The 20911-nt window shown below is 39.0% G+C and overlaps 1 protein-coding gene across 4 annotated transcripts in view; it reads left to right on the top strand.

The window, feature by feature from the left end:
* Nucleotides 1-20911, top strand: part of LOC133658636 (cell adhesion molecule 2-like) — a 235152-nt gene that overhangs the window by 78831 nt on the left and 135410 nt on the right. The gene's annotated exons all lie outside the window — the stretch shown is intronic.

The raw sequence follows: 20911 nt of genomic DNA, 5'->3' as shown, positions 1-20911 counted from the left end.
GGATACTTCTCTTGTTGCCTTATTTGTATTTGACCACTACTGTTTTCTGTTTATTTGTTACTGACTGTGGCAGGACACCTCTGCCTCTGTTTCACTTTATGTTGCTGGTAAATAATATGGTTGTAGTAGTAGGCTAAAGTTAAATGATTTAGTATGCACTAATTAAAGGGGCAGAGCTTTAAGAGACATTTTAGCTTTTATATTTTATAAGATATATTTTTTGTAAGAACCACAATTAATAAATATATTTCAGTGAATAAATTATTGTTCAAATCTGTATATAAATATGTACATAAAGTGTTGTAATTATATTGTAAAATGGATGGATGGATGGACGTTTAAAACAAAACTGTTATTATTAATTAGTAAGTATACATTTTTTTAGCCTTTTTAGAGAAAATCATATCATTGTAGTAAATTATGCAAATTACTCGATAATGTCATGGTGACCACGCCCATAGCCACGCCCCCACCGCCACAGGTATCTTGGCAGTTTATGGGAAACACTGATAGTGTATGTCTTACCTTATACACACACCGTAATAATACTCCTATGTTTAATGCACCGACAATCCATCAAGCGGTGCGGCTTCATAGCTTACCAAAGTCCTACTAAAACATTTTGATGGATTTTTGAGCGCCGTGTGTAATGTTTTATATTTTCAATGGAACATATAAAATGTTGGTGTTGTTTACTTGAATCATATTGCCATCATATTGCAGTCTACACATATCTCTTATGTTGGACTGCCATCTCCTGGTCACACTTATCATTACATCATGTACCAAATAAAATAGCTTCGAGGTCGGTAAGCAATTTATTAGCATGTAACATTCTCTCCTTCTACTATATTTACATTTCCGCTTAGCTAAACAAGCTGAAATGAGCACAATCGCCCCCTAGTGTACGAGAGGCACACCGCACGTGGCCAACAGTCAAGATTCAACATGGAAACTAGAACTCCACATGCAGCTGTGAAAATAAAAGATACTGAATTATTTGACAAATCAGACTAATTTAGTGCATATAAACGTAGTGACTGAAAAAAGTGGCATGACGTCAGACAAGGCAGCAAAAAACTCTTCAATGATTACGTTCAAACTAATAAAAACAACATTTATATCATGTGCTGTCATGTGTGTCAGTAGAATTGTTCACACAAATGACAAGGATTCCATTTCTAACTAAAGAAAACATGCTGCAACAAATTGTGTATGATTTTTAGATTTAGTCCAAGAATCATTAAAAAATAAGGACTAAATAAATCAGACGTTACTCAATACTTGAGTAGTTTGTTTCCTTCACAGAATACTTACTCAAACTAAAGTCGGTTTCATAAATACACCTTACGGTGCAACCTGGACACATCATCAGTGATTCTCCCGGGGTCATAGGGTGTTTCGGGTCTTAATCAAACACCCTCTCCCGGGCAACCCAGCCGAGGGTGATCAGTCCCTCGACTTGTGTCCAGGTAGCGCTCCACGCCACGCATCCCCCCTCCGACGGTCTGCCCCGGTGCTTGGAGGTTCCAGGCACTGTGGGGAGTGTCCGGGCCTGGGTCCTCCTCCGTCTCATCAGGGCCGTACAAGGTACTGGCCCTGTGCGTTGCACCACGGGTTTCCTCAGGCAGCCTATCTTGATCTTATGTGTCTTCAGGGTTTTTCGCAGCGTTATATGGGCGCTCCCTTGCGGGAGCTGCAGCTTGGGATGCTACCCCTCCCTGCCCCAGTCATTATTTGGATGACTACTTTTGACTTTTACTTGAGTCATGTTATTCTAAAGTACACTTACTTGAGTACAATTTTTGGGTATTCTACCCACCTCTGACGGTGATAAAAATCAATATCGCAAGAAGTTGCAATAAATATGTGGATATAGATTTCAGGACATACTGTATCGCCCATCCCTAATTACTTCTCACATTGATTTGTGCTGGTGGGCTCAGACTAATTCCTGGATCAATATCTTCATACACTTGCTGAAAAAAGGTGCTCAAGTGTTGATGTACTGTATACATACATACATATATATATATATATATATATATATATATATATATATATATATATATATATATATATATATATATATATATATATATATATATATATATATATATATATATATATATATATATATATATATATATATATATATATATAAGTATATATATTTATATAATATATATATAATATAAGTATATATATTTATATATATGTATATATATATATATATATATATATATATATATATGTATATATATTTATATATATATATATATATATATATATATATATATATATATATATATATATATATATATATATATATATATATATATATATATATATATATATATATATATATATATATATATATATATATATATATATATTATACTGTAACAGTGCCTCAAATGTTATCTTTTTTTTTGTAAACTGAATTTAATAGGAAAAACATGAAAATAAAAGTATTTTCTGACTTTTTAAACGTCCAAAAAGATGGACGTTTAGGACATTGTCCAGTACAATGAACGTTTAGGACATTGTCCAATATGATGGACAATAAGGACATTGTCCAGTATGATGGACGTTTAGTACATTGTCCAGTATGATGGACGTTTAGGACATTGTCCAGTACAATGAACGTTTAGGACATTGTCCAATATGATGGACAATAAGGACATTGTCCAGTATGATGGACGTTTAGTACATTGTCCAGTATGATGGACGTTTAGGACATTGTCCAATATGATGGACGTTGTCCAGTATGATGGACGTTTAGGACGTTGTCCAATATGATGGACGTTGTCCAATATGATGGACGTTTAGGACATTTTCCATTATGATGGACATTTAGGACGTTGTCCAATATGATGGACATTGTCCATTATCATGGACGTTTAGGACATTGTCCAGTGTAATGAATGTTTAGGACATTGTCCAATATGATGGACATTTAGGACATTGTCCAGTATGATGGACATTAAGAACATTGTCTAATATGATGGACGTTTAGGACATTGTCCAGTATAGTGGATGTTTAGGACGCTGTCCAGTGTGATGGACATTTAGGACATTGTCCAATATGATGGACGTTTAGGACATTGTCCAGGTTGATGGATGTTTAGGAAATTGTCCAGTATGATGGACGTTTAGGACATTTTCCAATATAATGGATGTTTATGACATTGTCCAGTGTGATGGACGTTTAGGACATTGTCCAATATGATGGACGTTTAGGACATTGTCCATTATGATGGACGTTTAGGACGTTGTCCAATATGATAGACGTTGTCCAATATGATGGACGTTGTCCAATATGATGGACGTTTAGGACATTTTCCATTTTGATGGACATTTAGGACGTTGTCCAATATGATGGACATTTAGGACATTATCCATTATGATGGACGTTTAGGACGTTGTCCAATATTATGGACATTTAGGACATTGTCCATTATAATGGACGTTTAAGACATTGTCCAGTAATAAGGACGTTTAAGACATTGTCCACTATAATGGACAGTTAGGACATTGTCCAGTATGATGGATGTTTAGGACATTGTCCAGTATGATGGATGTTTCGGAAATTGTCCAGTATGATGGACGTTTAGGACATTGTCCAATATAATAGATGTTTATGACATTGTCCAGTGTGATGGACGTTTAGGACATTGTCCAATATGATGGACGTTTAGGACGTTGTCCAATATGATGGACGTTGTCCAATATGATGGACGTTTAGGACATTTACCATTATGATGGACATTTAGGACGTTGTCCAATATGATGGACGTTTAGGACGTTGTCCAGTATGATGGATGTTTAGGACATTTTCCATTATGATGGACATTTAGGACGTTGTCCAATATTATGGACATTTAGGACATTGTCCAGTATAATGGACGTTTAAGACATTGTCCAGTAACATGGACGTTTAAGACATTGTCCACTGTAATGAACAGTTAGGACATTGTCCAATATGATGGACGTTTAGGACATTGTCCAATATGATGGACGTTTAGGACATTGTCCAGTATAGGACGTTTAGGACATTGTCCAATATGATGGTCGTTTTAGGACCATATATATATATATATATATATATATATATATATATACAGTATATATATATATATATACAGGTATACATATATATATATTAATTATAATGTTTGCGATGACTTCCTGCCTTTGGAGGTGATGTCGGCCATGTTGACGCCCCACCAGGTGAGCCAGGAAGAAGTTGTCATGTCGGCGTGTGGCGGCAACGTGTTTGAGTAACAGCGTGCGGCTACGCGACAGCTTGCGGGGCCACGATGTGACATTATTGCACGGCGGAGGTTCTCCTTTGTTGTGTGGCCAGCGCCGTGCGAGAGCATCGGGCTGTCGGTGCGGATCCTCGCTCCATCTGTCCGCTCGCGTCGCTGTGCAAACACACGGCGTCCCCTCTGACGGCCGCCATTACGCGCGGCTGGCAGAGTGGCGGCCTGCCAGGGGCGCAGATAAAGAGGCGCTAGCGGCCAAGCATATTGCTAGCGTGGCGCCAAGCCACCCGGCGGGACATGGAGCTAACTAGCAGCGCTTGTCCCGCAACAGACAACACATTCTGTAGACTCTTACATAGCACAAGCAGTGTTTGGATGCTTTTTCTTTGGCTTTCTTTTGTCCTCACTTGTCTTTGTACATCTCACCGCCATCGCTAAATCCACCACTGCTACTTCCGCCACTACTGTGTGTATGATGGACGTTTAGGACATTGTCCAGTATGATGGACATTTAGGACATTGTCCAGTATGATGGACATTTAGGACATTGTCCAGTATGATGGACATTTAGGACATTGTCCAGTATGATGGACATTTAGGTCATTGTCCAATATGATGGACATTTAGGACATTGTCCAATATAATGGACATTTAGGACGCTGTCCATTATCATGGACGTTTAGGACGTTGTCCAATATGATGGATGTTTAGGACATTGTCCAGTGTAAGGAACGTTTAGGATATTGTCCAATATGATGGACATTTAGGACATTGTCTAGTATGATGGACATTTAGGACATTGTCCAGTGTGATGGACGTTTAGGACATTGTCCAATATGATGGACGTTTAGGACATTGTCCATTATGATGGACATTTAGGACTTTGTCCAATATAATGGACATTTAGGACGCTGTCCATTATCATGGACGTTTAGGACGTTGTCCAATATGATGGACGTTTAGGACATTGTCCAGTGTAATGAACGTTTAGGATATTGTCCAATATGATGGACATTTAGGACATTTTCCAGTGTGATGGACGTTTAGGACATTGTCCAATATGATGGACGTTTAGGACATTGTCCATTATGATGGACATTTAGGACATTGTCCATTATGATGGACATTTAGGACATTTTCCAGTATGATGGCCATTTAGGACATTGTCCAGTGTGATGGACATTTAGGACATTGTCCAGTGTGATGGACATTTAGGACATTGTCCAATATGATGGACGTTTAGGACATTGTCCAGTATGATGGACATTTAGGACATTGTCCAGTGTGATGGACGTTTAGGACATTGTCCAATATGATGGACGTTTAGGACACTGTCCATTATGATGGACATTTAGGACATTGTCCATTATGATGGACATTTAGGATATTGTCCAATATGATGGACATTTAGGATATTGTCCAGTATGATGGACATTTAGGACATTGTCCAGTATGACGGACATTTAGGACATTCAATCAATCAATCAATCAATGTTTATTTATATAGCCCTAAATCACAAGTGTCTCAAAGGGCTGTACAAGCCACAATGACATCCTCGGTACAGAGCCCACATACGGGCAAGGAAAACTCACCCCAGTGGGACGTCAATGTGAATGACTATGAGAAACCTTGGAGAGGACCGCATATGTGGGTAACCCCCCCTCTAGGGGAGACCGAAAGCAATGGATGTCGAGTGGGTCTGACATAATATTGTGAAAGTCCAACACATCAGCGAAAGTTCAGTCCATAGTGGGGCCAGCAGGAACCATCCCGAGTGGAGACGAGTCAGCAGCGTAGAGATGTCCCCATCTGATGAACAGGCTAGCGGTCCACCCCGGGTTTGGAGCAGAGTAGAAAAGAAAAGAAAAGAAACGGCAGATCAACTGGTCTAAAAAGGGAGTCTATTTAAAGGCTAGAGTATACAAATGAGTTTTAAGATGAGACTTAAATGCTTCTACTGAGGTAGCATCTCTAACTTTTACCGGGAGGGCATTCCATTGTATTGGAGCCCGAATAGAAAACGCTCTATAGCCCGCAGACTTTTTTTGGGCTCTGGGAATCACTAATAAGCCGGAGTTCTTTGAACGCAGATTTCTTGTCGGGACATATGGTACAATACAATCGGCAAGATAGGCAGGAGCTTGACCGTGTAGTATTTTATACGTAAGTAGTAAAACCTTAAAGTCGCATCTTAGGTGCACAGGAAGCCAGTGCAAGTGAGCCAGTATAGGCGTAATATGATCAAACTTTCTTGTTTTTGTCAAAAGTCTAGCAGCCGCATTTTGTACCATCTGTAATCTTTTAATGCTAGACATAGGGAGGCCCGAAAATAAAACGTTACAGTAATCGAGACGAGAAGTAACGAACGCATGGATAATGTTCTCAGCATCGCTTGTGGACAAAATGGGACGAATTTTAGCGATATTACGGAGATGAAAGAAGGCCGTTTTAGTAACACTCTTAATGTGCGACTCAAACGAGAGAGTTGGGTCGAAGATAATACCCAGATTCTTTAGAGTCACCTTGTTTAATTGTTTGGTTGTCAAATGTTAAGGTGGTATTTTTAAATAGATGTCGGTGTTGAGCAGGACCGATAATCAGCATTTCCGTTTTCTTAGCGTTGAGTTGCAAAAAGTTAGCGGACATCCATTGTTTAATTTCATTAAGACACGCCTCCAGCTGACTACAATCCGGCGTGTTGGTCAGCTTTAGGGGCATGTAGAGTTGAGTGTCATCAGCATAACAGTGAAAGCTAACACCGTATTTGCGTATGATGTCACCTAGCGGCAGCATGTAAATACTAAAGAGTGCAGGGCCAAGAACCGAACCCTGGGGAACTCCCCACGTTACCTTAACACAGTCCGAGGTCACATTGTTATGGGAGACACACTGCATCCTGTCAGTAAGATAAGAGTTAAACCAAGACAAGGCTAAGTCTGTCATCCCAATACGCGTTTTGATACGCTCTAATAAAATATTATGATCAACAGTATCGAAAGCGGCGCTAAGATCAAGAAGCAGCAACATAGATGACGCATCAGAATCCATCGTTAGCAATAGATCATTAGTCATTTTTGCGAGGGCTGTCTCCGTAGAGTGATTTGCCCTGAAACCGGATTGAAAAGGTTCACAGAGATTGTTAGACGCTAAGTGTTCATTTAGCTGCTGTGCTACAATTTTTTCGAGGATTTTCGAGATAAACGGAAGGTGGGACACCGGCCGGTAATTTACCAGGAGATCAGGATCGAGGTTAGGTCTTTTGAGTAGAGGATGAATAACCGCTTTTTTGAATGCTAGGGGAACAGTGCCAGAGGAAAGTGATAAGTTTATAATATTTAACACTGATGGACCTAGTAATACAAAAAGCTCCTTGATAAGTTTCCCAGGAATTGGGTCAAGTAAACATGTTGTTTGTTTTGTCCCATTTACACATTTTGACAATTCCTCCAATGTTATTTCATCAAAGAGAGAGAAACTATTTTGGAGGGCGGTATCCGTCGTATATACAGTCGTATCTGTGTTAATAGAACCCAGTTGTAGCTGAGATGCATTGTCTTTAATCTCTTTTCTAATGACTTCAATTTTCTTATTAAAGAAATTCATAAAGTCATCTGCTGAGTGGGTGGAGCTACTGGGAGGAGTCCCTTGTTGGGTTAGCGATGCTACTGTACTAAACAGAAATTTAGGATCATTTTTGTTGAGGTGGATGAGATTTGAGTAATATTTAGCTTTAGCTGAGGTAAGCATGCGTTTATAAGTTATTAAACTATCACACCATGCTTGATGGAAAACCTCAAGTTTAGTCGCACGCCATTTGCGTTCCAGCTTTCTACATGATAATTTCTGGACTTTAGTTTCTTCTGTAAACCATGGGGTACGCCTTTTAGGGGCCCTTTTTAGCTTTAGCGGTGCTACAATATCAATGGTGTCGCGCAGGGCGTCATTAAAGTTGTTAGTGAGGTTATCAATAGAGCCCACATAATTTGGGAATGGTGCCATTACCGAAGGCAGTAGGTCAGTAAGAGTCGTCGTTGTGGCAGCATTAATGTTGCGGCTGCTATAGTAGTTATTATTATTATTATTAGTTTGTTGACAATGAGTCAGAACTTCGAATTTTATAAGGTAATGATCGGACATTACTTTAGTGTACGGGAGTATCGTAACTTTAGAGGTGGTGACACCCCTGACAAGCACTAGATCTATCGTATTACCGTTGCGATGCGTGGGTTCATTTATTATTTGTGTAAGACTACAGCTATCAATTATAGTCTGGAGCGCCACGCATGGAGGGTCCGATGGGGTATTCATATGGATATTAAAGTCCCCCATTATGATTATATTGTCGGCGTGCGTCACTAGATCAGCAACAAACTCTGAGAATTCACTGATGAAGTCCGAATAGGGCCCAGGGGGGCGGTAGATAACAGCCAGGTGGAGAGGCAGCGGTGTGACAAACCTCAAAGTGAGCACCTCAAACGAGTTATATTTATTATTTAGGTTAGGTGTAAGATTATAGTTTTCATTGTATATTAGTGCGACACCCCCTCCCCTTTTAAGAGGTCGGGCAACATGTGTATTGGTTTAGCCAGGAGGAGATGCTTCATTTAGCGCAAAAAAATCGTCTGGTTTGAGCCAGGTCTCGGCGAGACCAACGACGTCAAGTTTGTTGTCTCTAATGACTTCATTAACTAATAGCGTTTTGGAAGATAATGATCTTATGTTTAAAAAGCCCATATTATAGGTAGTGGGCTGTTTTGAGGATTGTTTGTTGAAATAATCCGAAGTAGCAATATTAATAATGTTGCGTTTATTATGCGTATTGCACTTTAAATAGTTTCGACCATATCTAGGAATTGATATGACGGGGATATTCAGATTGTTTGCTTGATGTTGCGATAAACTGAACGCATCATAGTTAGCTACCTCAGTACAATGTATGTCTGCCTCTGACACGGTCACAAAAGAAAAAACATTATGTGAGTTGTGTTTTATTCTAAGAGAATTGCTATGTGTGCAGCGATTATCCAGCCTGACGCCGGCTAGTTCTAGTTTAAATGGCTTCTTACCCGGAGACTCCACGCTTCTTTGGTTAGCTTTTCTCTTTGTTGTTAGCCCCGCTCGGTAACCCCGCTTCTGCTTCCGCTCGCACCGCCTATGTCGTCTCCATTGGCGGTCACCGCTAGCACTTGACTCCGCTGCTACAAAGGCCGCTCGATGTAGCCCACGAAGTATTCCCATGCTAGCGAGGAGGTCCACCGTACATGCATCTTTCAGTCTATAACGACCCGATCCATCCACATCCAGAATTGTCTGTCGGTCGTATGTGATCACAGAGTGTTCACGCTTTGAGCCAGCCATGAAATTGACAGAAATGACGGGTGTTTTTTGCCAAATCGCTCTACACTCCCAAGAGCGTTAGCAGAGCCGCTGCATTCCCATGCGCCGCCATTTTGTCCATTGTCCAGTATGATGGACATTTACGATATTGTCCAATATGATGGACATTTAGGACGCTGTCCATTATCATGGACGTTTAGGACGTTGTCCAGTGTGATGGATGTTTAGGACATTGTTCAATATGATGGACGTTTGGGACACTGTCCATTATCATGGACGTTTAGGACATTGTCCAGTGTGATGGACGTTTAGGACATTGTCCAGTATAATGGACATTTAGGACATTGTCCAATATAATGGACATTTAGGACGCTGTCCATTATCATGGACGTTTAGGACGTTGTCCAATATGATGGATGTTTAGGACGTTGTCCAGTGTAATGAACGTTTAGGATATTGTCCAATATGATGGACATTTAGGACATTGTCCAGTATGATGGACATTTAGGACATTGTCCAGTGTGATGGACGTTTAGGACATTGTCCAATATGATGGACGTTTAGGACATTGTCCATTATGATGGACATTTAGGACATTTTCCAGTATGATGGACGTTTAGGACGTTGTCCAATATGATGGACATTTAGGACATTGTACAGTGTGATGGACGTTTAGGACATTGTACAGTATGATGGACGTTTAGGACGTTGTCCTGTATGATAAACGTTTAGGACATTGTCCAGTATGATGGACGTTTAAAACATTGTCCAGTATGATGGACATTTAGGACATTGTCCAGTGTGATGGACATTTAGGACATTGTCCAGTGTGATGGACGTTTAGGACATTGTCCAATATGATGGACGTTTAGGATATTGTCCATTATGATGGACATTTAGGACATTTTCCAGTATGATGGACATTTAGGACACTGATCCTATATGATAAACATTTAGGACATTGTCCAGTATGATGGAAATTTAGGACATTGTCAATATGATAGACGTTCAGGACGTTGTCCAATATGATGGACATTTAGGACATTGTACAGTATGATGGACGTTTCAGACGTTGTCCAGTATAATGGACGTTTAGGACATTGTCCAGTATGATAAACGTTTAGAACGTTGTCCAGTATGATGAACGTTTAGGACATTGTCCAATATAATGGAGGTTTAGGATGTTGTCCAGTATGATGGTTGTTAGGACGTTGTCCAGTATGATGGACGTTTAGGACATTGTCCAGTATGATGGACGTTTAGGACATTATCCAATATAATGAAGGTTTAAAACGTCCAGTATGATGGACATTTAGGACATTGTCCAATATGATGGACGTTTAGGACATTGTCCAGTGTGAAGGACGTTTAGGACATTGTCCAGTGTGAAGGACGTTGAGGACACCGTCCAAAACGTGGACAGCATGATGGATGTTTAGGACATTGTCCAATAGAATGAAGGTTTAAAACGTCCAATATGATGGACGTTTAAAACGTTGTCCAGTATAATGGACTCTTAGGACATTGTCCATTATGATTGACATGTTGGACTCTGTTGTTGATGCATTATCCTCCTTCACGCTCGGCGGCCATCTTTGTAGAGAAAATGTGAAGGCAAAAAGGTGAAAAAGGTTTTCTGATATAAATCAGATTAAAAAAGAAAGTTTTCTGGGGTTTTTGGCAGCTTTTTCTACTTAGTGTGAAAAAGTTATTCCAGGAAATACACCACCAATAAAGTTTTACTGCATGAAAAATGTTCTTTTTTTATTTTAGAGTTTATTTTTAGGGCGAAACGTGAGCTCCTTTATCAACGGGTTTCAGATTTTTTATTTTTTTTTGGAGGGATTTTGTTTTATCCTCATAAAAAAAAACATGAGAAAGGGCTTGTGGCAAACAACTTTTTTTAATGATGATTTCTGCAACGCTACAAAAAAATAATCAAAAAGTCTTTTTTTTTCTTAAAGACAAACAGTAGTTGGCCTTATTTTTATAATTATTTTTCATTCTTAATTTTTTTATTGCAATAAAAAAGTAAAATTATCTAATAATTAAATTATTTGATAATTGCCTTTAATTACTATAAAAATAAAAATGTTAGCATAACCAGGATTTCTTTCATTCTTAAATTATGAAATAAAAAAATATTGTCAACAATGCATTGAATATTTCAGAAAAAAAAATAAATATATATATATATATATATATATATATATATATATATATATATATATATATATATATATATATATATATATATATATATATATATATATATGTATATATGTATATATCCATCCATCCATTTTAAATATATATATTTCTTAAAGACAAAACACTAGTTGGCCTTATATTTTGTATCTTTTTTTTTACTCATAAATGAAGTATAATTAATTAAGTAATTGTTTAATTATTTCCCTTTAATTACTACAAAAATGTAACTTTAGCATAACCAGGATTTTTTCATTCTTAAATTATAAAATAAAAAAATATTGTCAACTATTATGTTGAATTTTTCTGACGATTGCTCTGGTTTCAGACAACCACTGTGGTATCAGACGATCGCTGTGGTATCAGACAATCACTCTGGTATCAGATGATTACAATGGTATCAGACAATCGCTTTAGTATCAGACAATCGCTCTGGTATCAGGCGATTGCTGTGGTATCAGACGATCGCTGTGGTATCAAACAAACAATGTGGTATCTGACGATTGTTCTAGCAGCAGACGATCGCTCTGGTATCAGACGATTAATGTGGTATTAGATGATTGCTCTGGTATTAGATGATTAATGTGGTGTCTGACGATCGCTCTGGAATCAGAAAATCACTGTGGCATCAGACGATCACAATGGTATCAGACAATTTCTTTAGTAGCAGACGATTGCTCTGGTATCAGGCGATCGCTGTGGTATCAAACAAACAATGTGGTATCTGACGATTGTTCTAGCAGCAGACGATTGCTCTGGTATCAGACAATCAATGTGGTATCAGACGATCGCTCTGGTATGAGACGATTAATGTGGTATTAGATGATCGCTGTGGTATTAGATGATTAATGTGGTGTCTGACAATTGCTCTAGTACAGACCTGGGCATTCTGCGGCCCGCGGGCCGCATCCGGCCCTTTGTGCGTCCCTGTCCGGCCCGCGTGAGGCCAATTATAAATTACAAAATAAATTTTAAAAAGTATCTATGTCGAGTGTGCAATACAACGGTGCTGCTTTTGTTTTGAAAATCGTTATTTGTATTACTTCCGTGTGGACGTATGCGTGTGCGTGATTGTGAGTGAATGTGAACAGCTGCAATCATTAATTACAAAATAAAGTTGAAAAAACATCTATGTCGTGCGCGCAATAAAACTGTGCTGCTTTTATTTTGAAAATTATTATTTATGGGCGTGTGTCAGTGTGTAACCTGCGAGTGAAGGTGCACATTCAGCGACAAGTGATGCACGGTTTACACCCGAGACGCTAAAAAGAGAAAAGTTGATGAAGAATGGCGTGTTTCCAACAAGACATGGACTGCAAAGCAACGTTCCCTCGAAGGTGCGTGCCTGCGCAATTGCGCACTGCTCAAGCGTCTGCTGCGCGCAGCAAATATATGCCGCGCACCAAATCAAATCCCATCTGAATTCTAAACAAAATAAACATATTTATTCTATGTAATTTTGCAATGCAACTTTGAGTGACAGTGACAACAAGCGGCCCTAACGGTGTTTGTCAACACCGTTCAATTGAACACCGTTCAATTATTGTAACGTCTATCGAGATGCTTCGAGGCCACGAATTATATCCATCACTTTATTGAGCAAAACTGTTTATATTCGGCCATAACCACACCAAAAACATAAGTAAAACACTTCTATCTCGAAAAACTAGTCATTTTCTGCCGTACAAACCAGGCCAAAACCAACTTGTCATCTGTCACCAACACGCATAGCACTAAACCACTGGTGCGTTTATGGCCACACAAAAAGTCGGACAACTCAAACATCACACAAAGTTACACTATGACTCCTCAGTCATACGTGTGCTTATTTTACTGTCATTTATTATTAATGTTAATTGATTTATATTAGTCATGGAATGCTGTTACATACACTATGTTGAAGTATTACTATTATTATTAATTATTATTATTATTACTATTATTATTATTATTTATCTTACGGTATATATCAAAAATAATATTGAGCAAAATTTAATTGAAATATTGTCGATGTGGCCCTCCAGCAGTGCTCGGGTTGCTCATGCGGCCCCCGGTAAAAATTAATTGCCCACCCCTGCTCTAGTATCAGAAAATCGCTCTGGTATCAGATGATCGCTCTGGTATCAGGCGATTAATGTGGTATAAGATGATCGCTCTGGTATTAGATGATTAATGTGGTGTCTAACGATTGCTCTGGTATCAGAAAATCGCTCTGGTATCAGATGATTGCTCTGGTATCAGACGATTAATGTGGTATTAGATGATTGCTCTGATATTAAATGATTAATGTGGTGTCTGACGATCGCTCTGGTATCAGGCGATCGCTGTGGTATCAGACGATCGCAATGGTATCAGACAATCGCTTTAGTTTTAGTCGATCGCTCTGGTATCAGGTGATCGCTGTGGTATCAGATGATCGCGCTGGTATTAGATGATTAATGTGGTATCTGACGATCGCTCTGGTATCATAAAATCGCTCTGGTATCAGATAATCGCTCTGGTATCAGACGATTAATGTGGTATTAGATGATCGCTCTGGTATTAGATGATTAATGTGGTGTCTGACGATCGCTCTGGTATCAGAAAATCACTGTGGTATCAGACGATCACAATGGTATCAGAAAATCGCTTTAGTATCAGACGATCGATTTGGTATCAGGCGATCGCTGTGGTATCAGCCGATCGCTGTGGAATCAAACAAACACTGTGGTATCTGACGATCGCTCTAGCACCAGACGATCGCTCTGGTATCAGACAATCAATGTGGTATCAGACGATCACTGTGGTATCAGATGATCACTCTGGTATCAGACGATCGCAGTGGTATGAGACGATCGCTGTGGTATCAGACAATGCTCTAGTATTAAATGATCAACTCTGGTATCAGATGATCAATGTGGTATCAGACAATCGCTGTTATATAGGACAATCGCTGTGGTATAAGACGATCGCTTTTATGTCAGACGATCGCTCTTGTATCAAACGATCGCTCTTGTATCAGGCCATAGCTGTGGTATGAGGCCATTGCTCTGGTATCACACACTTGCTTTAGTATCAGACGATCGCTCTGGTATCAGGCGATCACTTTGATATCGAACGATCGCTCTGGTATCAGACAATCAATGTGGTATTAAACGATCGCTGTGGTATCAGATGATCACTCTGGTATAAGGCGATCACTGTGGTATCAGACGATTGCAGTGGTATCAGACAATCGATGTGGTATCAGATGATCGCTCTAGTATCAGATGATCACCTCTGGTATCAGATGATCAATGTGGTATCAGACAATCGCTGTTCTATAGGACAATCGCTGTGGTATAAGACGATTGCTTTTGTATCAAACAATCGCTCTTGTATCAGGCCATAGCTGTGGTATAAGGCCATTGCTCTGGTATCAGACAATCGCATTAGTATCAGACTATCGCTCTGGTATCAGGTGATCACTGTGGTATCACACAATCACTGTGGTATTAGCTGTGATTGCATGTTTGAAGGAGCTTGGATGTAATTGGTGCTTAGCATAGATCCGCACAGCTCAGCACAGGAAGCGGTGCAAGTGTGCAGCATCACATCAGGTGCTTGACTGCAAAACGGTCAGCTTTTATTGTGGCGGGTTAGATTCGGCCGAGTGAGAGTATTAATAAGAGCGTTTAGATATGCTCATGTGCGGATGGAAATGCTAATCATCAGCTTTTACGTGGCTTCAAAGCACAAATGTTCAAACCCACAGTGTGAAATGTCGACACACATATTCCTCTTTTTTATACTTTGATTGCAGCCAAGAACGTGCTGGAAGGAAAGTTCCGTTTGAATCTGTCAAGATCACTTTGATTGATTGGCACATGTTCCTCCATCTTCCGTTCCTCTTTTTCTTCAAACGCATGAACTATGCTAATAATTAACTGCTTGTAATGCTAACAATGATAACATTGCTAATAATTATAGCAATGCTAACAATAATAACAATGCTAATAATGCTAGGAATGCAAACAATACCAACAATGCTAACAAAGCTAACAATAACAATTCTAACAATACTCATAATATTGTTAACAATGCTTAGTGTTAACGGTGCTAACAAATATAACAATAATAATAATGCTAACACTACCAACAATACTAACATCGCTAACAATAATAACAATGCTAATAATTATAGCATTGCTAACAATACCAATAATGCTAACACTGCTAACTATGCTAACAATAACAACGCTATTAAATTATACAGTGTTTCCCACACATTCATTTATTTGTGGCGGCCCGCCACGAAAGAATTAAGGCCGCCACAAACTTTTTTTTTTTGTTTGTTTTTTTTTTTTGGTTATTTTATTTTATTTTGTTTTATTTATTTTTTGTCCTGTCCAGCTTCTCAGGCAAATCATATAGTTGATGTAGATGCCCATATCGGCTGTTCAGATCTACTTTACAAAAGAGAAGTGTAGGATCAAGATTTTGTGTCTATCTACCACCACTACTGTTTTCTGTAAAAAAAATATGTACATAAAGTGTTGTAATTATATTGTAAAATGGATGGATGGATGGATGGATGGACGTTTAAAACAAAACTAGAGATGTCCGATAATATCGGCCGGCCGATATTATCGGCCGATATATGCGTTAAAATGTAATATTGTAAATTATCTGTATCGTTTTTTTTATTATCGGTATTGTTTTTTGTTGTTGTTTTTTTTATTAAATCAACATAAAAAACACAAGATACACTTACAATTAGTGCACCAACCCAAAAAACCTCCCTCCCCCATTTACACTCATTCACACAAAAGGGTTGTTTCTTTCTGTTATTAATATTCTGCTTCCTACATTATATATCAATATATATCAATACAGTCTGCAAGGGATACAGTCCGTAAGCACACATGATTGTGCGTGCTGGTCCACTAATAGTACTAACCTTTAACAGTTAATTTTACTAATTTTCATTAATTACTAGTTTCTATGTAACTGATTTTATATTGTTTTACTTTCTTTTTTATTCAAGAAAATGTTTTAATTTATTTATCTTATTTTATTTTATTAATTCAAAAAAAAAAGGACCTTGTCTTCACCATACCTGGTTGTCCAAATTAGGCATAATAATGTGTTAATTCCACAACTGTATATATTAGTATCGGTATCGGTTGATATCGGTATCGGTAATTAAAGAGTTAGACAATATCGCAATATCGGATATCGGCAAAAAGCCATTATCGGACATCCCTAAACAAAACTGTTATTATTAATTAGTAAGTATACATTTTTTGAGCCTTTTTAGAGAAAATCATATCATTGTAGTCAATTATGCAAATTATTCCATGATGTCATGGTGACCACGCCCATAGCCACGCCCCCACCGCCACAGGTATCTTGGCAGTTTATGGGAAACACTGCTGTCCTATAAGCCGCTCGGTTAAAGGTTTAGGAAAAAAGCATAGTTTAGAATTTACAGTATTTATGTATTAACCGTCTGTAATGGACTGAGGTTGTCTTTAAGTTGAAGTGGAGTGGTAATTGTTTTCTGATGACACCAAGTGGTCACAACAATTCATGAGGTTATAATAACGGGTCATCTTTCATTCCCAATTGTACGCAAACGAGCTTGATGATAACCACGATTTTCTTCCCCCTCTTCAACGTGCTTTTATTTTGGCACTTCCTGTGTGGCGTTGATGGACGACACCGGACACTTTATGGATTTTGGCGCCCCCGACGCGATGTTATTTCAGCCGCCTCCCCCACCGTCGCACACGTTTTGTGCCTCACATTTCTTAGAAACGGCGGGCTCCCGGGCGCCCCCTCGCCGCGACCCTGTCACGTTGATGGAGTGAATACATTGGCGGAGATAATGGAAACTTTCTATTCGGAATAAAGAGTGTGCGGCTGCTCGTTCATCAACATTGATTAGTGGACGAGGAGCGCCTCCCAAACACGCTGCCGCTGACTTGCGAAGAAATAAATGAAGAAGAACAAAGGTGCGCTTTTTAAAGCAGCATCGCCGCAATCTGCTTGGCAGCCTAAACATGGTGTTGGCTGCTGAAATACACTTCTGTCTTCAGGGCCAACATCAAACATTGTGCAGACATTGTGGTAATGAAACAACACTGATGACTAAACAGTCCCCCGAGACACACTTTGGACATTGCTGCACGATTTGATGATGCTATTTTACCTCGAAAATCCATCTGTTCATAAACACTTTAAAGCGGGGGTGTCCAAACTACGGCCCGCTAGCGTCTTCAATTTGGCCCGCGAGGTGTTGTGAGTTCAATAATGCATCGCGACACACTTTCAGATCGAATTGCTGCCATTTTGTGGACAGTGTGTAGTGTTTCCCATAAACTGCCAAGATACCTGTGGCGGTGGGGGTGTGGTCACAATGACATAATCGAATAATTTGCATAATTTACTACAATGATATGATTTTCTCTAAAAAGGCTCAAAAAATGTATACTTACTAATTAATGATAACAGTTTTGTTTTAAACGTCCATCCATCCATACATCCATTTTACAATATAATTACAACACTTTATGTACATATTTATATACAGATTTGAACAATAAGTTATTCACTGAAATATATTTATTAATTGTGGTTCTTACAAAAAATATATCTTATAAAATATAAAAGCTAAAATGTCTCGTAAAGCTATGCCCCTTTAATTAGTGCATACTAAATAATATAACTTTAGCCAACTACTACAACCATATTATTTACCAGCAACATAAAGTGAAACAGAGGCAGAGGTGTCCTGCCACAGTCAGTAACAAATAAACAGAAAACAGTAGTGGTGGTAGATAGACACAGAGCTTCATCAAACATCTGATCCACTGAACAAAGAGCTCCAAAAATCTTGAACATTAGACTGCCATCAGTTTTCCTCCCTACACTTAACTATGTGTTTCCTACTGCCTGCAGACTTTTCAACCAATTGTTATATACACATGTTGTGTTTCTAATATAAATACATTTAATAAAGTCAAATACAAATAAGGCAACAAGAGAATTATCCTACACTTCTCTTTTGTAAAGTAAATCTGAACAGCCGATATGGGCATCTACATCAACTATATGATTTGCCTGAGAAGCTGGAGAGGACAAAAAAAATAAAAAAAATAAAAAAATTATTATTATTTTTTTTTATTTTTTTTATTTTTTTTAAATTTTATTTTATGTTTTATTTGTGGCGGACGTAATTATTTTGTGGCGGGCCGTCACAATTAAATGAATGTGTGGGAAACACTGGTGTGAGTAAATCAGATCAACGAAAAACAGCACACCATTAACTTATATGACGCTATCCAAACAACCTTCCCTAGTCATGGTGCAACAAAAAACCCCATAAAGGTCAACACTAGAGATGTCCAATAATATCGGGCTGCCGATATTATCGGCCGATAAATGCTTTAAAATGTAATATCGGAAATTATCGGTATCGGTTTTAAAAAGTAAAATTTATGACTTTTTAAAACGCCGCTTTTTACACGGACGTAGGGAGAAGTACAGAACGCCAATAAACCTTAAAGGCACTGCCTTTGCGTGCCGGCCCAGTCACATAATATCTACGGCTTTTCACACACACAAGTGAATGCAAGGCATACTTGGTCAACAGCCATACAGGTCACACTTAGGGCGGCCGTTTAAACAACATTAACACTGTTACAAATATGTGCCACACTGTGAACCCACACCAAACAAGAATGACAAACCCATTTCGGGAGAACATCCGCACCGTAACACAACATAAACACAACAGAACAAATACCCAGAACCCCTTGCAGCATTAACTCTTCCGGGACGCTACAATATACACCCCCACTACAATATACATCCCCGCTACAATATCGGAATATCGGATATCGGCAAAAAAGCCATTATCGGACATCTCTAGTCAACACACAACACAACCTGCTCACTGAACTTTGTGTATATTATGACAAACGTCCAAACACCAGTAAAAAAACCTTCCAAAAAAACACCCATTAGAAGTTTGGTGCATTTTAGCTGATTGATATTTCTGATCGATTACCAACTTTAAGAAGGGCGTCACGGAAGTAACGTTCACACTCTTAATATCCAATTATTTACCGCAAGTAAACACGCTGCACGACTGCTTGTATTGCACCTGATATCACACACAAGTAAACATGCAGCAGGGCTGCTTGTATCGCACATGATATCACACACAAGTAAACACGCTGCAGGACTGCTTGTATCGCACATAATATCACTTGCAAGTGAACTCACTGCAGGACTGCTTGTATCGCAGATGATATCACACACAAGTAAAATGCCGCCGGACTGCTTGTATCGCACATAATATCACATGCAAGTGAACATGCTGCAGGACTGCTTGTATCGGACAGGATATCACATGCAAGTGAACACGCTGCAGCATTGCTTGTATCGCACTTCATATCACACACAAGTGAACACACTGCAGGGCTGCTTGTATCGCACAGGATATCACACGCAAGTAAACACGCTGCAGGACTGCTTGTATTGCACATAATATCACACGCAAGTGAACATGCTGCAGGACTGCTTGCATCGCACATGATATCACACGCAAGTAAACATGCCGCCGGACTGCTTGTATCGCACATAATATCACATGCAAGTGAACATGCTACAGGACTGCTTGTATCACACATAATATCACATGCAAGTGAACATGCTGTAGCACTGCTTGTATCGCACTTCATATTACATGCAAGTGAACACACTGCAGGGCTGCTTGTGTCGCACATGATATCACACACAAGTAAACACGCTGTAGGACTGTTTGTATCGCACATAATATCACATGCAAGTGAACACACTGCAGGACTGCTTGTATCGCACGTGATATCACACGCAAGTAAACACGCTGCAGAACTGTTTGTATCGCACTTGATATCACATGCAAGTGAACACGCTGCAGCACTGCTTGTATCGCACTTCATATTACATGCAAGTGAACACACTGCAGGACTGTTTGTATCGCACATAATATCACTTGCAAGTGAACTCACTGCAGGACTGCATGTATCGCAGATGATATCACACACAAGTAAACATGCCGCAGGACTGCTTGTATCGCACATAATAT

Source organism: Entelurus aequoreus, linkage group LG10 (assembly GCF_033978785.1).
Source record: "Entelurus aequoreus isolate RoL-2023_Sb linkage group LG10, RoL_Eaeq_v1.1, whole genome shotgun sequence".
Classification (NCBI taxonomy): Eukaryota; Metazoa; Chordata; class Actinopteri; order Syngnathiformes; family Syngnathidae; genus Entelurus; species Entelurus aequoreus.
This window is presented reverse-complemented; position numbering and strand designations above follow the sequence as displayed.